Below are 21768 nucleotides of genomic sequence, written 5' to 3'. Positions count from 1 at the left end.
CAAATCATGTGGTCTGTTGAGAAGAGGTGTGCTTTTACTTTTCTAAGCGATCAGGCATACGATTTTCCTGGTGGATGGTAAAATTGGCGAAAAATTCCAAAGACTTACATTGAGGGAGGAACTCGAGTCAAATTTAGGTACCAGAATATCATAGAAAGTTATAGAGTATGCTCTTTAGACTCGGGCCAGTAAGCAACCACTTAACAACCACCCAGAATACCTTAGCAACCACATAGCAATGCACTAAAAACACTTGGAACAACTTAACAAGACAAGTACATAGCAACGCCTTGCATGGTGTTGAGGCAAGCACCATTCACATTTTCTTAAAAAAAGTTTTTTTTAAAAATATCTAGTTAGTATTTCTGTAAACAGTTTACAGAACTTTACTCACACAAATTGGGATATTTGTCATTTATAATGTGTGTGCTGATGTTTGGCAAATAGCCAGAGTTGCCAGGCACTGTGCAAACACCTCTGAAGGGATGAGGAGTTAAAGGACAAACCAGACGGGTGCTCTCTTTTTCATCACCCTCTTTCTCTGTCCCAGATAATAGTGCTCCATAACCCCAGTCTGATTACCATGGTAACGCTGAGTATTTGATGTGTGTATTGCCGTATAATCTTTAAAGTCTATTAAACACTTTAAACCTCTTGAGTTCAAGAGGTACTCTGATACTGTACTCAAACACAACAGCTGTGTGTGTTAGTGTAGGTGTGTGTGTACACATACAACACCCTGTCAATGTATTGTTACTGATACAGAATTAGATCTGCAGAGTGGCAATACAGGGTGCTTTTTGTGTGGTTTAATCAGAAAGTACCCCTGTAAAACAACGGAAGAGTAGTTCCAATAAGTTTCACAATAAATGAATGGTTTAACACTTATACATTTAGAATAGAGTGCACATACTGTACACACACCCTGGAATTCCGAGTTATAAACTGCTGTCCCACACCACAACATCCCACGACTTAAACAAATGAGTATTACAACAGCATGACCAGCTGACATCAAAAACAGCTGATTCATCAAGCACACACACACACACACACACACACACACACAAACACACAAACTCACATAAAATAAGCATCACACTTTAGCTGAGATTCACTTCTTGTTAAAGGGATTCACTTTCACCATTTATTTTAATTGTATAGAGAAAAAGAAAGATGTAATGAAAGCCTCTGCCTAACATCTCCTTTTGTGTTTCATGGAAGAAAGAAAGTCATATGAGTTTGAAACAACAAGAAGGGTGAACAAATGATGTCAACATTTTTACTATCCCTTTAAGGGACTAGTTCTTTCTACAAGTATCTTAAGTAAGGCAGAAGGCTATCTAATTTCAGCTCTGAAATACCACAGTACCATATTAACTGTGTGTTTGAATGGGTTGCAAAAAGAGCATCACTGGAATAGTTGCCCGTCTCTGGACAGCAAATGTGTGAGCTCGGGTTGGCATAGTGTGTGTCTGGCACTGGGACACCAGTTCATCTCAACCTGTGTTTGATTCTGGGTCAATGTTGCTTGAGTTGTAACACCCGTAGCTAATCACCATGACTGTGGTTGACACGACAACATGATATAAAATAAATTCCAGAACTAAGTGGGTGATTATCACCACAGCAAAGTCGCTGTGTCACCCACTTGGATCTGACCATAATACCTATATCTGATTGGGCAGAAGGAATGACCCACTGCAATTGGTTGAAACTGATGGGACGGAGGACGTCATAACTCAGCCAGCTGACAGTTACATGTACTAATTTAGGCTTAAGGCACACCAGCATTCAAGAGGTGAAAATTACACGCTCCACGTCTCAGCCCTCGTCGAAGAGTTTCGTTTCTCAAGGTTTTTATTTTCACATGCTCTCTTCTGAAATTCACGAAACTTCCCCTCTGAACCTATGATTAGGGATTGCGCACATTCCACATGGTTCTCAAATGGAATATTAGCTATATTCTCTCTCTCTCTCTCTCTCTCTCTCTCTCTCTCTCTCTCTCTCTCTCTCTCTCTCTCCCTCTCTCTCTCTCTTTTGCTCTCCCCCTTTATCTCTCCCCCAGGGTCAAACCATCATGAAGTTAAACCCTTTCACCCATAATCCTCCCTGTCTTTGAAGTGGCCAAAAAGGAATCGCAGTTCACACACACACATTTGGACACTTTAAACACACATAAAAGTGTCTGAATGTCTTTGCATTATCAAACCAAGTGGTATTTGTTTTAAAGCAATGTAATAAACACACTTTTCATGCAAACTATTTCACAATTTTTACATATTGTAAAATGATATTTAGACTGTTCAAAATTAAGACAAAGTATTTGGACACTTTCTGGCTGTCAAACATCAATGGAACGTGTCCATATTTGATGTAATAAAATACATCTATGGTTACTCTGCGAGGACACCTGTGTGAACTGAGGGGAACTGAACTCATACTGTATATGCACTAAAAATAACCTCAGGGCCAGCTTTTTACAAGTAATTGAAAAAATTTAACAGATATTTTGTGTCTAATGCAATGGCATTCAGACATTTTTAAGCATGATTTAATTGTCCAACATTTTCCAAATACATTATGGGGCCACTGTATCTGATCCATTCTAGCTCTTTGTCACCACACACAGTATTTACTCAGGATAGTGATTTAACATTAGTCCCTGGCCATTTCCGCCAGGCCTCTGTGACCTAAAACAGCAACAGTGTGGAACCAGTGGGAAATCCAACAAAAACCACACACACACACACACACTTGCAAAACATGGGGTCAATCCTTGGCCCCATCCCCAGGTAGGATTATAGTTGATTGACAGCTTTATTAGTAAAATGACACTTTTTGATCATTTTCTTTTTGTTCTCTTTCTCTCTCTTCATTTGTTTTTCTCGCTCTCAATCTTTGTCTCACCCTAGAGGAAATGGAGGTCACACTTATTGAGATTGAAGTCCTGGAAAGAGGAAATTTAACCCTAACTTTTTATCTTCAACAACAACTTTGACTTCAAATTATAGCCATGTACACAGACAAAAATGTAATTATCTATTTAAATTGGGACATACAGACTTTTTCAAAAAGCTAACTATAATTAATATAGGCTAAAAGCTCAGGTAAACTTCGTTTTTGCATGTTCCGGATCGGCTCGCTCCTGGTCGACCGCGCTGCCATTGAGAGTTTACTCTTCTGAGCGCGAGCAAATTCGAAAGTGGTTGACGCATGCCCACTACAACTTCTTTTTGATTCTCTTATCATAGAGTCAATGGCCGGTGCATGCGCTGTCGATGCGCACAGACGATGACCGCGTGCGCGAGTCGAGAAAATCTGGCCGGATGGGATTATGACGAAATTCACGTCACACATACTGTGCGCAGAGCGATCAGCAATGCGGACGCGCCAAGTATACTTTGGCCTTAACCCTACTCCTGCAAGAACACTTTTGTTAAGCCTTTTTTCAAAAGTTTTTAGCTTTGAAGCACTGATTTATGATTTTATGATTTAATAATTTATTAAATCACATTTCCCAACATCCCCATGACAAATCCACAACTTTTGTCCACACAGCAGCCAAATACGTACACACACACACACACACACACACACACACTGCCCTATGGTGATTACTCCCTGTAGAGACTGTAGATCTGTTCCCAGTAAGAGCTGTCAGATGAGATTCTGGAGAATGGATAAAGAGACATTGTGTGTGTGTGTGTGTGTGTGTCACAGCATTCCGTCGGGAAGCTGTCAGGGCCTCTGGTATAATACTAATGATGTATCCTCATACACACACGCACAACGGTAATGTTATTCGCCAGTAGTGACAGGGATGGTGAGAGATTACCAGCGGTTTGATTGATTCTACAGGGAATGTGATGGGATGAGAGTGGCACATCACTGCTGGAGTTTGAGCCTTTCGACCTACAAGCCTCTGGGTTTCAGTTCCATATAACTCAATGGAACCATCAAACCATGATACACACACTGTGGCATCACTGTACTGTATAATATCCAGGAAAGAAAATGCTTTTATCACTCTACATTTAATCCAATGTCAGATTTATTGCATTTTTGCAAAAATCTTAAGTTTGATTTTCTCCCTCTCTCTTACACACTTACACACACACACACACACAATTCCTTTGGATGAGCCGTCTCTGAAGTGGCAGAAATCCCCTCTATTAGAGTGTAATTGAAAGGCAGGGACACCAGTAAAGGATAATACATGGCTTTTACACACACTCATAACTTTTTTCTCAGGTGTCAGTTAAAACTGTGATTGGGCCATGCAGGTGGGCCATTTATGGTTTCAACCCACCTGGGAAATCACCCGCACAAAGAAAGAGAGGAAGATGCATTTAACAGGTCAAGGGAAAAATATCACAGTAACACACACACACACACACACACACACACACACACACACACACACACACTACACGCACACACAGTATATCTGCACTGTGAAAAAGAGCAGTAAAAACTCTACTGCAATTGACTTTGATTCTAACCAAAGACACATTTCTCCTCATCTGAAGCCAAAATAGGCAAACCACATTTATTATGAGTGAGACAGAAAGACTTAGACAGACACAAAGTGAGGGACGAATACCGTATAACTTTTAAATCTACTTTAAATAAAGCCTCAGTAACCTAAATTGGTTATATGCATGCCCAGACATTTATTCAAATTTTTTGTGCTGATTTTGGGTGGAAATATGATGAATTCTGTGGAATAGAGTTAAGCGTGGCAAAATGTGTTAAACGGAGGTGAGAGAATAACTTATCTTATTGATAGCTAGAAGCATAAATGTTTTTGCCTCGAATTCTGCTGATCTTTGCAGAGACTTCAGAGGAGTTCTGTGCAAACAGATTCCATGTGGGCCTGCTATTTGTATTGCAAATCAAGCAACAGTACATTTAATGAACTGCAAGCAGTACACGTTTTATAAAGAATTCTGTTCACACCAGATAAGCTCTTTATTATTAGATTCACAGATGCAGGATCCATAGTGAAACAAAAGAATCTACATTTACATCTTTTATGAGACACAAACAGTGAACAACCGAACCAGAGACGCATGGCATGCCAAATGCTGAGTAACCGAACATGGATGACCCAATCTGCACAGGCAGTGTGTTGGGAGCAGACACAAAATATCCCACCAGACCAACTCCTTCAGCACACACGGCAGCCTTGTGTGTGTACACTTTAGACTTTGTTTAGTTTAGTGAATGTTTAATTCAAACCAGTAATGAGCACAGCTGCAGGATTACTGAACAAGCACACACTGAATTCACACACAACAACCTTCCTATAGATACAGTGATTGAAAAAGAAAGCAACAAAATCTGACCCTTCCTGATGTAAGCGGCATGAGTGATTCAAACCAAAGACATACAACCTAGTAAAGAAAACATCCTCTTACGCAGGGCCAATACTAGGATGCGATCTTTGGGATGTGTGGGGTAGGGGGGTTCTCTTGATTGATAGGCCGCCCCCCTCAGCCACCCATTAGACTGAGGGTCTCAAACAATTTTTACCTCTGTGAAAAAATTTTACATCAGAGTTTTATCTAGGATACTGAATGTTTTTGTTTTTCCTTCCAGAACTCCATGTAGTGACACATGAGAAATATTCCTTGCATTAAGCCATCAAAGCAATATTATATATATATCTCTATATGCACAGTTGCAAAATTTTTATGATAAATAAAAATGACAGTTTTTATGAGAAACTGGCTTATATGATGCTGTAAGTGACTCAATGACCCACTTTCACTGTTTTTTTTTTTTTGTTTTTTTAAATAGGTTCTGCAGGAAAAAAGCAAAATAATATTTTTGTCATAATTAGAGTTGGGAAGGAAGAACTGGTTCTGAATAAGATAAAAAAAAAAAAAAAACGGACAGAACGATGTTGTTGATTAATAACCAATGCGCAAGCTCGTTAATGTGTCGCAGGTGATTGAGTCATAAGTTTCCCAATGTGATTGAGACACAGGTGCTACGTCTGAATATCCATACTTCTCTACTATATAGTAGGCCAAAAACAGTAAGCCAAAACAGTAAGTATGTCCGAATCCACAGTATTTATGAAGCAGTAAGTGAGAAGTACCCAGATGAGATTCTGAAGTGCGGATCGACTGGACACTTTACGATCCCATAATCCCTCAGGAGCTGAGGCCACGTCACATTCAAAACGCTGGATTTAAATGAATGGTGGTGAATCATGCGTCAGACGGCTCTTCTCAACTGTAAGTGCTATATATACCAAGATAATTGTTCCCTGTACTTAAATGGTGCTTGTTTAACCAAACCTGAGCGAATAGTTTTCACGGTTGTTGTTCTTATGCCATATATTCGGGTCACGAGACAATGCCCATGTCCCCGGATGAAGTATGTCCAAAATCTATTCATACTACTCACATGCATACCTAAAAAAAACATAATGTTTTGCCAGCAGATAAGTGCGTCCTTCATCAAATACACTACATACTGTGACAGTATGCGGTTTCAGACGAAGCAAGGGTTTGCTTTCAAAAGCACAGACGCCATGATATATTCTTCTTTCATGTTTCATCCAACACCTTGACGACACACAACCACAGCGCCCCATAGTGGACTCAAATTGTAACAGCAAGATTTGGAGAGAGATTCAAAGGGAATGTGCAGTGTAATTCAGCATTGCTCGCAGCAGGCAAACGCAGAAAGTAAATAATTGTGTGATTTTCAAGTAGCGGTTTTACTCGAGCGATTACTCGATTAGTCGAGTATTTGTGCAAATCCTTATTTCGAATGTGCATTCATCTGCTAATACAGGCAAAAGTACAGCACTAAAATACTCTTGACAGTGTTTCCTGTTGTACCAATCAGTAGAACTGCAACACCACTACTCAATCAGCAGCAAGAAACATACAGTGCCACCAATGTAGTCCAATTCCCGAACAAATGACTCTTATGAGACAGTTCTGAATCTACAGCACTACCTCCCAAATTAATGACTCTCATCAGTCGTATCTTTTAAGTGAACAACTTATTGAACCATAAGTCCTTCATTTCGTATGTCCAACTTGAAATGAACCAAGAAGTGTGACTGTGCTTTGTACTTAAAATAATCACCAGTGAAGACTCCAGTGGATTAATCCATGTCTTCTGAAGCAATCGGTTTTGGGTGACTCTTTTGCACTTGAAACCTTAACATCAGCAGTCTCCTTGGCCATCATGATTTCAAGTTCGATTACACAGCAGTCCAAATTCAAAATATTGGAGAGTTGTCTTCCACGCCCCAGACTCGAAGCTCATGCAGGTTGCCAGAATGTTGACATGCAAATTAGCCAACTCAGCATCCGTTTTAAAGGATTTCTGGGCTTTAAGCTGTCTCCATCTTCCAAAGGCATCTCCAATATTTATCCTTGTTTTACTACGCCTCTGGTCATGGTGGTTTTTATACGGATGGCGAGGCTTTTTAGGTCGGGTGGAATCTGTTATCTCTGATCCAGTTTATTTGCTGGCTTCCATGGCTGCAGCACGCAGTGTTGTTTGCCTGCAAATTTGTTCAAATCTGGCAACCTGGCGGTTGGGAAATGGGCAGTGGACGGGATCACATAGGCCAAAACATAAACAGAAATTCCGGCCCGGAATGGAAACTTCAAATGCTGTAGCATTGTTATCGGAGAAGCCAGTATTTCAACTTAGCATGTTTCCTAATTCTTTAATGAAATATTATGGTCATTTTATGATTTAGTACAGTGAAAATGTTACATATAGCACCTTTAATAGAAAAAATGATAATTTCCAAATATTTCTCCCTCAAAAGAATTAAAAGAATCATTAATAAAACCATTAAGGAACTGGAATCGTTCAATTCCTTAAGATTCCCATTCCTAATGACAATATAAAATAAGGTTTCATTGCTGGAATATTAGAATATAATCATTTATGGACAGTGAATTTTCTCAACTCACCCGCCATTAGCATGTGTGGCAAAAAGTTAATCATGCGCACATATAATCCTTAGACAGACATTTGGGGCACTTTGGTTGTGGATTCAGTTAACAAGATTAATCTGTTCATTTATCCAATGTGATTAAAGTTACATTGAATCTCTTTCTCTCTCTGTCTCTTTTTCTCAAGCACACACACACACTCACACATACATTTCAAAACTCCACCATTCACCTGGACCAAATAAACTAATTGAGAATACGTTCATGTTCTTTTATGTTAATTATTGTGGGCTACAACTACATTATAAAGAAAACTTAATGTGATAACAAAATACAATATACATGTACAATGTTTAAGCATACTGAGCAACGTGTGAGTGTGTGTGTATAGGTTGCAGAGGAATGTGGGCAGGAATTCACTTCATTGTCTCCACTCAGCTCTTGTCTCTCCCACACACACACGTTCATACACATTGTTCCCTGTATGTCCAGGAAAGGTCAATATTAACTGAAACCCAGCATAAAAGGTGTCAGTGCGGATGGCGAAGTGTGGGAATGCTAATGTTAATCACTAACTGATTAATTACATAAACAAGCTGACTGCTAATGAACCCCAAAGGAATAAGGAAACTAAAGAATTCACCATTTATCTCTTTCCCATCTACACACACAAAACTGCCCCACTCTTTTCTCTGAGGTGCCCTGGGGCAAATAACCATTGAGAGTGTGTACAGCAGCCAGGTGCGCATGTATGTGTGTGTGTATGAGATTGACAGGTATTGATTTACTAGTGCAGAGAGTGCTAGTGGGAGAGGACATCCAACACTACACGCATACATTTTCCTCTTTTTCTCTCACATAAAGAGCATCTGCAATATGTAAATATGCCCACTGTGGAGATAAGTGTCATTACACTAAGAAATCAAACAAGTTTGCTAAAAGAGGATTATAAATCTCCCCCGCTCTCTCTCTCTCTCTCTCACACACACACACACATACACACACACACACACACACACACACACACACACACACACATGTTGGTGCGGCTATCCTTAGACATAATGATTTTTATACTGTACGAACTATAGATTCTATCCCCTATCCCTACCCCTAAACCTAACCCTCACAAAAAACCTTCTGCATTTTAACATTTAAAAAAAAACATTGTTTAATATGTTTTTTAAGTGATTTGAATTATGGGGACACTAGAAATGTCCTCATAAACCACATTTATAGCATAATACCCTTGTAATTACCAGTTTGTAACCTAAAAAAAAAAAATGTCCTCGTAAGTCCCCCAAACCCCACACAGATAGCTTGTTAGAGGTTTGTGGGCACCGAATCAGAGGCTGCAACCAGACCCATCTCCCCTTATCCATTTTTCAAACACACACACACTTTTCTCCATGCACGTCCGATCTCTTCGATCTTCTTTTATTATTTAAAGGCTGCTGCTGAACACACACTTTAGTCAACCACTACAGCATAATGAGCTACACACACACACACACACACACACACACACACACACACACACACACACACACACACACACACAAACACACTTTTAGCAGCATACTATTGAGGGGTGTATGTAGGGATGCATTCTCCCCCCCATGCACACATTTCTACACACACACTCTTCTTACTCTCTGATGAGCATTAGCTAATCCACACTGATGGCCTGCTCCATTACCTATAATCCTTAATGCCTTTTTAATGTATCTTTCTTTTTCTTTTAAACTGTCTCTCTCTTTCTACATATATATACAGTATATATACAGTAGTTATATATTTAGCCATTGAATTTGAACTTGTGTGTGTGTGTGCTGTCACACTCAGCCCAATACTATTAAAAGGCAAATCAATCAGTCACACAGTCATTCCTACCTTTTAAAAACGTCATGCTGTTTTCCTTCCCCTATTACAACCTGCTTGTGTTTAATAAGTTCCTAGAGCATGATCTCTGAGTGAGGCCCAAAGTGAATGACATACAGTTTGGGAAAGAGAGAGAGAGAGAGAGAGAGAGAGAGAGAGAGAGAGAGAGCGAGAGAGAGAGAGGAATGTTACCTATTTAGACTGTCTCATCTCACTTTCATACACACATTATGTCCTTCTGCATCTACTTTCAGGTCAACGTGATTTATCTGTTACCGCTTTAATCATGGCCACACACAAAGACACAGACTACACAGACAATCACACTCCCTGTTAAAATCGCTAGAAGGCATGTGTTTAGGAATGCCTCCCTCTATTTAATCAACCAGCCATGTTTCTGACCATATGTATACTCACCCTCAGACACCCACACCCACACTTCTGCGGGCACTGCCTAATGAGATCATACCCCTATAGGCTCTAACAAAAAATAAATAAACACACAACAACAAGAAACATTCTGTAAATACTTCTGCCCAAAACAGAGACATGCACACAAGCCACTTTTTCACCTAAAAAAGGGGTTTGTGAAGCTCATATGAATGCTACCAATCACATCTACAAAGAAAGCAGTGTGTATGTGTGTGTGTGTGTGTGTGTGTGTGTGTGTGTGTGTGTGTGTGTGTGTGTGTGTGTGTGATTGTGTGCATGCATATGGGTCAGGTTTGCCTACATTGTGGGGACAAATGTGCCCACAAGGACAGTAAAACCAGAATTCACCTACATTGTGGGGATCAGCCATTGGTCAAACGAAATGGCTTAACATACTAAATACTATCTTGATAAAAATATGAAAATGCATAATGTGAGTTTACTTGGCTATACTTTGGGGACAAAGTGTCCCTAATAGTTAGATAAATCTGACAAACTTCCCTTTGGGGAGGTAAAAATGATTCATAATGTAAATAATATTTTTATTTGCTGTTTTAGCAAATTAGAATTAGCTTCATTTAAAAGCATTGGATTGGTCTGCAATCTGTGTGCCAGTGTGCGTATGTGTGAAGCGAAATGTGGCAACAGCAGCACAAAAGACTGTCACAATAACCTTAATGAGCACATGCACACACACTTACGTCATAAAAACAACACACACACTGCTAACACACCTGTATACAAGTCTGCATGAAAATGCATACATCATTTGCTAGTATCATTACAAAAATCAACACCCTCTTTCTCTGGCCTCTAATCCTACCTGATCTATCATTCTGTCCTTATCTCTTCATCTTTTCCTCTCCTTTATCTTTCTCTCTCTCCCTCCAGCATATTGTGCATGCTGTTCCTCCTTCGGTAAACTGACCTGTTCAATGTTTTTGCACTCGTTGACTCAGTTCTGTTCTTTTTTCTCGCTCTTTTTCTTGATGTTTTAAAAAACTTGTTATAGACACTCATAGGCATTATTCAGATATCAGACTATTTAGATATTGGGTCTTATTCATGAAACACATGAGAAAAATTCATTTGTGTAAATCATACAGAAAAACATTCTGATATAAATTGCCGCAACAATTTATATAAGAATGGTTTTACAAATGATTTACACAGAAATGTATTTGGCTCCTGTGTTTCATGAGTGAGGCCCAATATCTAAAAAGTCAAAACAGAAAGAGATAAAAACTATTATAGATAAAGCTCTGTTATTGTTTCAATTATTAACTTACCCAAGCTATCTACCAAACTGAAACTTTTTATTGATGTGTACTTGGTCAGGTTACTATATGAAAGATTAGATTTATTGCTATACTGTTTGTTATTCAACACAGGGTGATGTTATGTGAAGAGTACAGCACATATAATCACAACTGAAAACATATAGTATGATAAAAAAAAAAAAATGAACATGTGAGCTAGGATTTGAGAATCCGATTGGCCTTTACATCTTCTTTTGGTCTGAAGACTTTGAACATCTCATTTTACTTTGTTGCAAATGAGTCAAACAGCTTTCCCAATGGAGATGCTGTTGGCACCAATCCAGTCTCTTTTTTAATTGTGTGTTCCTGTAACACTAATAACACAATAATGGACTTTGGAATAATGCATTATTTAACCTAATTTTTTAAGGAATATTCAGGGTTACTAACAAGTTAAATTGCTTTGTGGCACGCTGTCAATTAACACAGAAAATATTTTTGGCTTGCACCTCAGTTTCAAAAAGCAGACAAAAAATGTGTGTACAGAAATGCACTTACAGGAAGTCTACAGGGCAACAATTTGCCCCATAGACTTTCACTGTAAGTGCATAAATGTCAACACCTGTTTACACAAACAGTGGTACAAATTATTATTTTCTGTGGTGCTGTCAATAGAGGTTTACCTGGATTATTCCAAAGACAGTGCAAACTTAAAGGAATAGTTCATCCAAAAAAATAAAAATAGAGATTTTGATAAACATTCACCCATACTAGTAATCCACACTAGATCAGTGAATAATGATTTTTGGCCTTTTCCTCACACAAAGCTATCATATAGCTTCAGGAAACTTGGAATAATGGGCACGAGTTATACAGACTACATTTATGGTGCTTTTCTATTGGTGTTTTCATATATTTATTTATTGTAATTTTTTTATTACTACAGAAAAGACATGCCTGAAAAATAGAATTTTTTTTTTTTTTTTTGTTCCACAGAAGGAAGTCAGTCATACGGTTATAACAACACAATGATAGAATTTGTATTTTTGGCTGAGCTATTCCTTTTAGTAACACTAACAAATATTCACAGTGATGTATAGAATTCATTTTTTGTTTAAAACAAAGCGATCTAATATGTCTAAAGCCTACATGTCCCATCACAGTTAAGTAGTACTACCCTCCACAACACAATCGATAACTCTACCATAGAGACCCACACCCACCTGCAATCTCCAATCAGAATGGAAACTCCAGCAGTGACGGGGCATCTGACAACTGTGGTCTAATAGATGGAAATAAAGGGCCCTAAAAGTGTGTGTGGGAGAAAGCATGTGTGTGAGAAGGGGGAGCCAAATTAATCTGGGGTCTGATACCCCCCCATGGGAGCAGCTCAATTAACGATCCACACCGGCTGAGGCACTGGGCTAAAAGCCATCTCACTCTCACTCTCTCCCTCTTTCTCTCTTACTTTCTCTCTCTCTCTCTCTGCCCACCCCCTAATCCTGAGAGCAAGAATGAAGGAGCCAGAGAGCAAAAGAGAAAGTCTCTTGGAGATTGCACATTAAAGCAGTGGTTCCCAACTGTTGGGTCGCAATCCAAAAATGGGTTCTGATAGGGTGCGGGACAGCAGGGAAAAACAATGCTAAATGCAAATAATATAAATGCAACTAATCATATAATTATGCAGAGATAAGCTAATCAACTTTTTAAACAGAGGAAAATGCTTCCCAAACTGGTATCTTTTGTTATTGATTTCAAAAGATATGCAACCAATCACACTGTACAGTATTTTGATGCAAATTCATCGTCACTCTGTAGAAACCAGACAAATTAGGTATATGCCAACATAGACAGGTTACATGCACTCATTGTTGAAAACTTTAATATTATTACATTTCAATTTTGATTTTAAAGGAATAGTTAACCCAAAAATAACAATTTTCTCATCATGTATTCACCCTTATGTCAACCCAGATGTGTGTGACTTTCTTTCTTTAGCAGAACACAAATTAAGATTTTTACAAGAATTTCTCAGCTCTTTTGGTCCATACAATGCTAGTGAATGGGTGCCAAACTTTTAAAGCTCCAAAAATCACACAAGTCAGCATAAAAGTAATCCATATGACTCCAGAGGTTAAATCAATGTCTCCAGAAGCGATTTGATAGGTGTGGATGAGAAACAGATAAATATTTAGGTCAATTTGTACTATAAATTCTCCTTTATTCTGCCTTTATGTGATTTTTGGAGTGTCAAAATTTTGGCACCCATTCACTTGTATTGTATGGACCTACAGAGCTGAAATATTCTTTTAAAAATCTTAATTTGTGTTCTGCAGAAGAAAGTCATACACATCTGGAATGGCATGAGGGTGAGTAAATGATAAAAAATTCTGGTAATGGGTCACCATTTAATGCCTAATATAAAATCTGGGTCCTTAGAAAGACCAGTGAAGAACCACTGCATTAAAGGATCATTTGGTTGTGTGTCCTTGCGTGTGATTTCATCAAGTGCACACACACACACACACACACACACACACAATGTTCTCTCAAAGTCGCCACTAAAACAACATGACATTTTTCCCCTCACCAAAAACACAGCTGACCAAAAACACAGCATGCGATGTGCCTGTGTGAGTGTATGTGTGGAGTGTGAGAGTAGGTCTGTGAAGGGTTTTTGTGTGGCCAATTACTATTTTTGGTAGTGCATGGTATGAACTGTGTTTGTACATACTAAGCTGACAAAATCTCCCTTCTGGGACATTTGGGGACATCCTCAATAGGAAAATTGATTCATACTTTTCCTTAAAAGGTAAGATGCCCTTTAAGGAATTTTTTTTATTTATTTATTTTATTCTAAAAAGGCAAAACATTTTCTTTTAGGCTTAGGGTGTGGATAAGGGCTAGTCTTTAGTAATACTAATTAGCTTCATAAAAATAATAGAAGTCTATGGTATGTCCCCATTTAGATACTGTAGCTAAGTGTGTGTGTGTGTGTGTGGGGGGGGGGGGGGGGGGGGGGGGGGGGCAGGTATAAGTGGTTTACGAGAACTTTTTTTTAGGTTACAAACTGGTAATTACAAAGGTATTATGCTATAAATGTGGTTTATGAGGACATTTCTAGTGTCCCCATAATTTATATAGCTTAAAAACATACTAAACGATGTTTTATTAAAAATGTAAAAATGCAGAACGTTTTTTGTGAGGGTTAGGTTTAGGGTTAGGGGATAGAATCTATAGTTTGTACTGTGTAAAAATCATTATGTCTATGGACATGCCTCACAATGCTAGCTGCACCAACATGTGTGTGTGTGTGTGTGTGTGTGTGTGTGTGTGTGTGTGTTCACTCACATCTTTTCATTAATCTGTGACGGTTTTGGGTTGAAGATATAAAAATCATAAAATGTTAATGATGAAGTGATGATAACAGTCTTTTGCGCTTTGGTAAACCAGAGAACATTGTCCTATGAGATATCAGAGTTGCATAAGGGTAAATATTTCAAAAGAAATACACTCATCATTCTCTCTCTCTTTCACTTGCCCTCCCTCTTTCACAGACCATTTAATCTTTTAATATCATCCTATATTAAGAAAACAGTCCAGTTAGGTCCACACTCCACACAAACAGATTACAGTGCGCACACCTATAACCACCCATGATTTGTTCACACAAACATGCACACTGCATAATCTATCAAACTAAACTACATTAGTGTTCATACCTATAAAAAAAAACAATACTGAGCCAAGATTCATCCACATACTCGCTAACATGGACAAAGAGGTTGAATGTCTTGTCGCATAGGAGGGCTCCCTACCGAATATTACACACTCACTTTTTAAACTCTCTGTATGGACTTTAATCAAAAGACATTTAACATATGAATTAAAAATATTAAATACTGTGTGATATAGATGGTCTACAGCTAAACACACATTACATAATGAGCACATTTTAATATACATTCAGAAACGCAATGCAGTCAAGCAGCATAGTTCTAAACGAAAAGAAACTCACTCACCTTTTTTCTCTTTATACTTTTTCCTTTCTTTCTTCTGAGTCCTTTAAGCCTGAAGTTCATCCGTTTCTGACAGGTGCCATGGTCCTGTAGACTCCAGAGGAACGACAGGCTCACACACACACATGTACACTCTCTCCTCTGCCTCTCAAGAACACACACACTCTGTGGCAAGGAATAACAGATCACACCAACAGCAGAAGTAGCATCAGTCCACGCATGAACGTGTTTCAAGTCCAAGAGTTATTTTCATTTATGTGTCTAGTCTATTCTCTTTCTCTTTCAGTCTCTTCTGTCCCGGGTTAAAGTGATTTTCCAGTCACTGTCTCTTAAACCTCTTTTCTCTCTTTTATTTTATATTAATCTCTCCTTTTTCTCCTTTACTCCTTAGCCACTATTTCTATTATTTCTTTCTTTATCAACCTCTTTCTCTCTCTCTCTCTCTCTCTCTCTCTCTCTCTCTCTCTCTCTCTCTCTCCCTCTTTCTCTCCGTCTTTCTCTGCTTTGGTTCTTGCGCTGACTGCTACCGCAGAGTGCTCTAGCTTTCCCTCTCTCTTTCCCCTCCCTCCGTCAGCCACTCCCTCCTCAATGGCAGGCTATTAAGGGTGGAGACTGGTCAGAGGTAAAAGTCTCTCTCTTCTATACAGGGATGTACACTATCAGATGTGTGTGAGATTTTTAATGTTGGAGATGAGTTTTTGGAATGTTTTAATTAGTTCTGGATGGGATCCTATGGACTCACCTAAGGACTGTAATGAGGTTAATCATTAATCAGAATCAGAATCAGAATGAGCTTTTGCCAAGTGTTCTCACGGACACAAGGAATTATTATTATTATTATTATTATTATTATTATTATTATTATTGGTGATAGGAGAAACAAGTGCCCACAGAACATTACACTGAGACACAGAATATACAACAAGGTAAGAGTATAAATAGACAGTGCCGTAGCTAGTGGAGTGAAAGGTGGTAACGATTCTAGGGGCCCACAGTTCCAGGGGGGCCCCACAACAAATTCTAAACTGTAACTTTTAATAGGAAAGGGGCCCAGAGCAATATACAATCAGCGGGCCCAGAATACCTTGCTACAGCCCTGTAAATAGACATACAAATAATAGGACATATAACAGAATGGTGTATGTACATGTGCAAGTGGTAATGTACAGTACTGTGCAAAAGTCATTTTTCAAAAAAAACATTTGTCTTAAGATGGTTATTTATATTTTCAGCTTTAGTGTGTCAATAGGAAATATATTATTTTAGACTCCCAAACATTCCTTCTGCAAATGGAATAGAATAGAATAGAATAGAACAGGAAGCCCTGCAACAGATATGGTCCCCACATATTTTTTTTTTTTTATGTTTACTCGACTTTGTATGACGTTAATTGATAAATGAAAACAATTTATGGCATTATTTTTTAAGACATCCTCACTATGCAACATTTTTCCCAAGTGCCTAAAACTTTTGCACAGTATTGTATGTGTAAGGTTGGGTATGTACAGTTATTTAATTAAATATGTTAAAATTAACTGTGTGTTTTAATCATTTATACTATGAAATCAGGCTTTCAAAAGGTGGAAAAGATCTGCGCTCATTACAAATACACAGTGCTGTTTGAGCTGCACTACATACTTTCATCGGGGTGGCGTCATTACAGCACCGATGGGACACTCTAGAGGGCAACAGTAAGCAAAGATAATTTCATCAAGGCCTTGCACAGTTATATTTTCCTTCCTTCCTTCCTTTTTTTTAATTCTTTTTCTCATTCTGTTTCTCAAAAACGCACCTGACCATCGATTTCTTTTTCTTGTCAAAGCCTCTTTGAGCTTCCGAAATGTCAATAATTAAAGTCACTGTAACAGGTTTCACTGTTGTGAGTGCGTGTGTGTGTGAGTGTGTGTGTGTGTGTGTGTGTGTGTGTGTGTGTGTGTGTGTGTGTGTGTGTGTGTGTGTGTGTGTGTATCTGAAAAAGAAAGAGAGAGATAAAGGGAGAGATAGAGAGCTCATCCATGTTATACGATACTTACCATAAGCTGTCATGGAGACCTGATGTCATCAGTAGCCTATAATGTAAATCTTTGTTTTCCATTGGCTTCACACGCACATCCACACACACACACACACACAAACACACACACACACACACACACACATGTTGTTGCAGCTATCCTTATGAGGACTCTCCATAGACATAATGATTTTTATACTGTACGAACTACAGATTCTATACCCTAACCCTAACCCTAACCCTACCCCTAAACCTAACCCTCACAAAAAACCTTCTGCATTTTAATATTTTCAATAAAACATAATTTAGTATGTTTTTTAAGTGATTTGAATTATGGGGACACTAGAAATGTCCACATAAACCACATTTATAGCATAATTCCCTTGTAATTACCAGTTTGTAACCTAAAAAAAAACCCAGGTTTTATACTGGACATCAAGTGGCAGCCCATCACATGAAAGTAAACAAAAAAGTCATTAAAATGAAACATTGAAATGTATGTATTACAGTAATATTACCATGAAGCATTAGACTAACAAAATAACTGTGTTTTCTAAATATCTCTTGAATTTCGATCGCATAAAAAAACTTGTGATCGGCACAAACCATAATTAACCTCGTTGCTACTGAACCCGTATTTAACCAAATTACCAACAAAAGTTATGGGAAGCATTATCTTCTACTTTTTGGAGTTGATAAGCCTATTTATGTTGCTATCCTAATTATGCATGATTTTATCTTTTGCATTTAACATTGCTTGTTTTCCTGCTATCCATGTCCCTATGAGAACAGACCTGCAATCCATTTTTGGGTCATATAGTATATTTCCATGACTTTTAAGATTTTATGAATAACTATGACATTTCCAGGACTGGACAAACCCATTTTAAAATTCCCTGATATTTCCAGGTTTTCCATGACCATGAGAACCTTAATTACCCACTGTTGTGGGTGAACTACTGTAGAATGTTTAAAATGGCACGACAATAGTGGCTATGATTTTCACTTGTAACTATCTCACTACTCTCACTGCAACAATCTTACTTTTCTTTACTTTTCGCTTCTCTTAGCTTAACGCAAATGTGTTCTCTACAGAGCAGGTAAAGCAAACCTGAATGGCCCAGTTAGAGACACAAAGCAGGAAAGAGGACTGATCATGTGAGACCCGTAAAGGCCAGGACCACCCTAAAAGAACTAAACACACACACAAAATTACACAATCATAAAAAGTGTGTTCTTTTAACCTGACTCATATCTGAGAGATGTAACCTTGCATTAAATTTCCCAAGTCAAGATTGGTTCCTTTTATCTTGCAGTACAATAATTAAAGGCTCTTGTAATTGTTTAAGTATTTCTGTACAACCATGAGTTAAGTGTCCTGCTCAAGGGCACATTGCTGACAGAACATGATGGGCATCCTGGTGGTAACTCTTCATTTTGTGGGTTGCCCCAACCTGGGATTAAACCTGTGACCCCTGCAACCACATCTGCCCTGTTACTCCAAACAACCATTAGTCCTCATCCCCGCCTTCTTTTGTCCATTAAAGAAACACATATTTAATCAATATAAAAGAAAATGTAATATAATAATGTAATAAATACATAAATATTAAGAATTTATGTATAAGAAATAAATCTGTAATGTAGTAAAATGCTGACCTTGACTAATTTCTTTTTATAATCTAATTAAACTATTTAAAAGGATACTTTTAATTGAATTATTTCATTATTTACTAACCCTCATGTTGTTTCAAACCTGTTTGACTTTCTCTCCTCTGCGGAACATAAAAGATGTTAGGCATCTAACATCTTAAGTAACATGCTAGATACAGTGTGTTAGTCTCAGTCACTATTCAATTTCCTTGCATCTCTTTTCCATACAATGAAAGTGAATGGTGACTGAGGCTATCATTCTGCCTAATGTCTCCTTTTGTGTTCCATGGAAGAAATAAAGTCATATGGGTTTGGAAGAACATGAGGGTAAGTAAATGACAGAATTTTAATTTTTGGATGAACTATCCCTTTAAATCTTTCACAAATAAAACAAGCAGGTGACTGATTTAAATAATAAAATCATAAATGTAACACTGAAAACCATTATTTTTACGAGCACTGCAATTTGTGGCCTCTAAATAATATTTTGATTTTAATTCAAGATAACTCATTCTACAGCATTGTAACAATCCATCAAGCAAATAGACTATGAAATATATTTAATTATTTTTAAAAACAATTGGAATTGTTTGTGTCTGTTAGATTTTTCCAGTGAGCATGTCATGTGTGGGATTTTCTAAAATAACTCTTTTTGCAGTTATTCATTTTTAGAATGAGTTCAGATGTGTGTGATTTGTAAGAGCAATGTGGGAAAGGTTAGAGAAATTTGGCTAACTGCTCAAAATAGAAGGGTTTAAGCACTGACTCAAAACCCACCCTTTATGTCACTGATCTGTTATAAAAAAAAACAGAAATGTAATCTAGTGAATGATATTTAAATTTAAATTGATTAAAAAAATTACTCTAGCAAAAATCACTGTAAAATGAGATTACACAGTACATTCATTGGCATTATAAATCACTTCAGGACTCTAATGGTTAAGTATTAAATAGCCTTTGGAGTTCAAATAGCTTTTACTGTTGCATCTACATCATAATAACAGGCCTACTACTTCATTCTCCTAATGTAATTTAATGGAAATGTAAACAACAAAACCAAAGCTGAAGTGAAGGGAGGAGGCCATTGCCCACCAGAAATGTGCATACTGTAACAAATCTTACAGATCCAAATGATGTTGATAATTAATAACATTTCATTCACAAGTGCTGTCCTCTGGTCGGAGAAATGAATCAAATGAAAATGTTCCCCTTTTGATCCCTCTGTCTCTTTGTGTTATTCGCTTCAGCCAGCATTCCTGATGGACTGAGCGGAATTCAGGCATTCTGGCCAAAGTCTTCCACTCACACAAAGCGGAGTGGAATTCTGATGTTGTTTCAAAATACAAAGCAGAGCTGCCTCTCTTTTAAAGCTGAAGTGTGTAATTTCTTCGCCACTGGTGTCACCAAATGAAATTGCAAAAGTAATCACTGTGTTCAAACTGATTCCAGAAAATACACTCTGGCTTCCATTAGCTGTACAAACACATAGCTCTGCCCCAAACTCGCACCATTGGTTAAATAAATGTTGCTGTGTCAGGCTGGACAGGCAAAAGTGTTCCCAAATAGGAGGAAGAAATGTCCCCACAAGGATTTTAAAACCTGAAATCACCTGCATAGTGAGGACCTGCCAATGGTCCCCACAAGAAAAAGGGCTTAATAATCATACTAAATAATGTCCTAACGAAAATCTAAAAAATGCAAAAAGGTTTGAGCGATGGTTAGGTTTAGGGGTAAGGAATAGAGGGTTGAAAATATAATTGGCTCAGTATAAAACAAAACAAAACAAAACAAAACAAAACAATTAAAGTCAATGGAAAGTCCCCATTGTGACAGAAACATGTGTTGATGGGTGAAAATATTTCAAACACTGTTTGAATTGTTACCTGCCAACAAATTACAATACTTGTGATGTGATGGTTCATGGTGAATTAGAAAGCTGATAAATGTTCCCACACAGACAGATGCATGCACACGACTCAAGGTCTTTGCAAGCATTGAGCTACATTTGCTATCAGTGTGACAGAATCCTTGAAAACTGTTTATCAATCACTACTGGCTCATTTAGGATGAGAGAAAGAGAGAGAGAGAGGTTGTGGAGGAAATAAAATGAAGGGATCAGAATATGAAAAAAATATAGTGGAAGAGGGACAGTGGTTTCTGGCAAAAGCAGGTTCCACTGTAGCTCGCTTGTGTGTTTTGGATACAGTGTATCTATGAGCGTGTGTTTGCATCACTATGTCCTATCATATAAGTCTTATTATTCTTGTTGTTAAAGTCTTGTTATTTATCATTTCATGAGGTATAGTTTGGAAGAACAGAACAATCAGACAAATAAAATAAAATAAAAATGTTAACTATTAAACTGCAATGTTGAAGCAATTTATGTCTGTAGGCATCAGACATTTACAATTCAGCACTGCCAGAATATTTTTTAAGATAAAGCTGTTTAAAAAGAGTAGTAACTTCCAAAGTGCCAACCCTATATTTCAATAGCTTTGGGTTTAATCGTGGGATCCATCTTTAAACTGTCATTTGGAAATTTTGTCCGATTCCCTGTCTCACATGTTAGC

The 21768-nt window shown here is 37.9% G+C and overlaps 1 protein-coding gene across 1 annotated transcript in view; it reads right to left on the bottom strand.

The window, feature by feature from the left end:
- The window catches only part of LOC127424396 (semaphorin-3B-like), a 41156-nt gene extending 25118 nt beyond the window's left edge, over positions 1–16038 (bottom strand). Inside the window, exon 1 of the mRNA XM_051669561.1 lies at positions 15535–16038. The gene's annotated coding sequence lies outside the window, so the exon portion shown is untranslated. The remainder of the gene's footprint in view (positions 1–15534) is intronic.
- Between the last annotated feature and the right edge of the window lie 5730 nt (positions 16039–21768).

This window comes from Myxocyprinus asiaticus, chromosome 33 (genome assembly GCF_019703515.2).
Source record: "Myxocyprinus asiaticus isolate MX2 ecotype Aquarium Trade chromosome 33, UBuf_Myxa_2, whole genome shotgun sequence".
Taxonomy (NCBI): domain Eukaryota; kingdom Metazoa; phylum Chordata; class Actinopteri; order Cypriniformes; family Catostomidae; genus Myxocyprinus; species Myxocyprinus asiaticus.
This window is presented reverse-complemented; position numbering and strand designations above follow the sequence as displayed.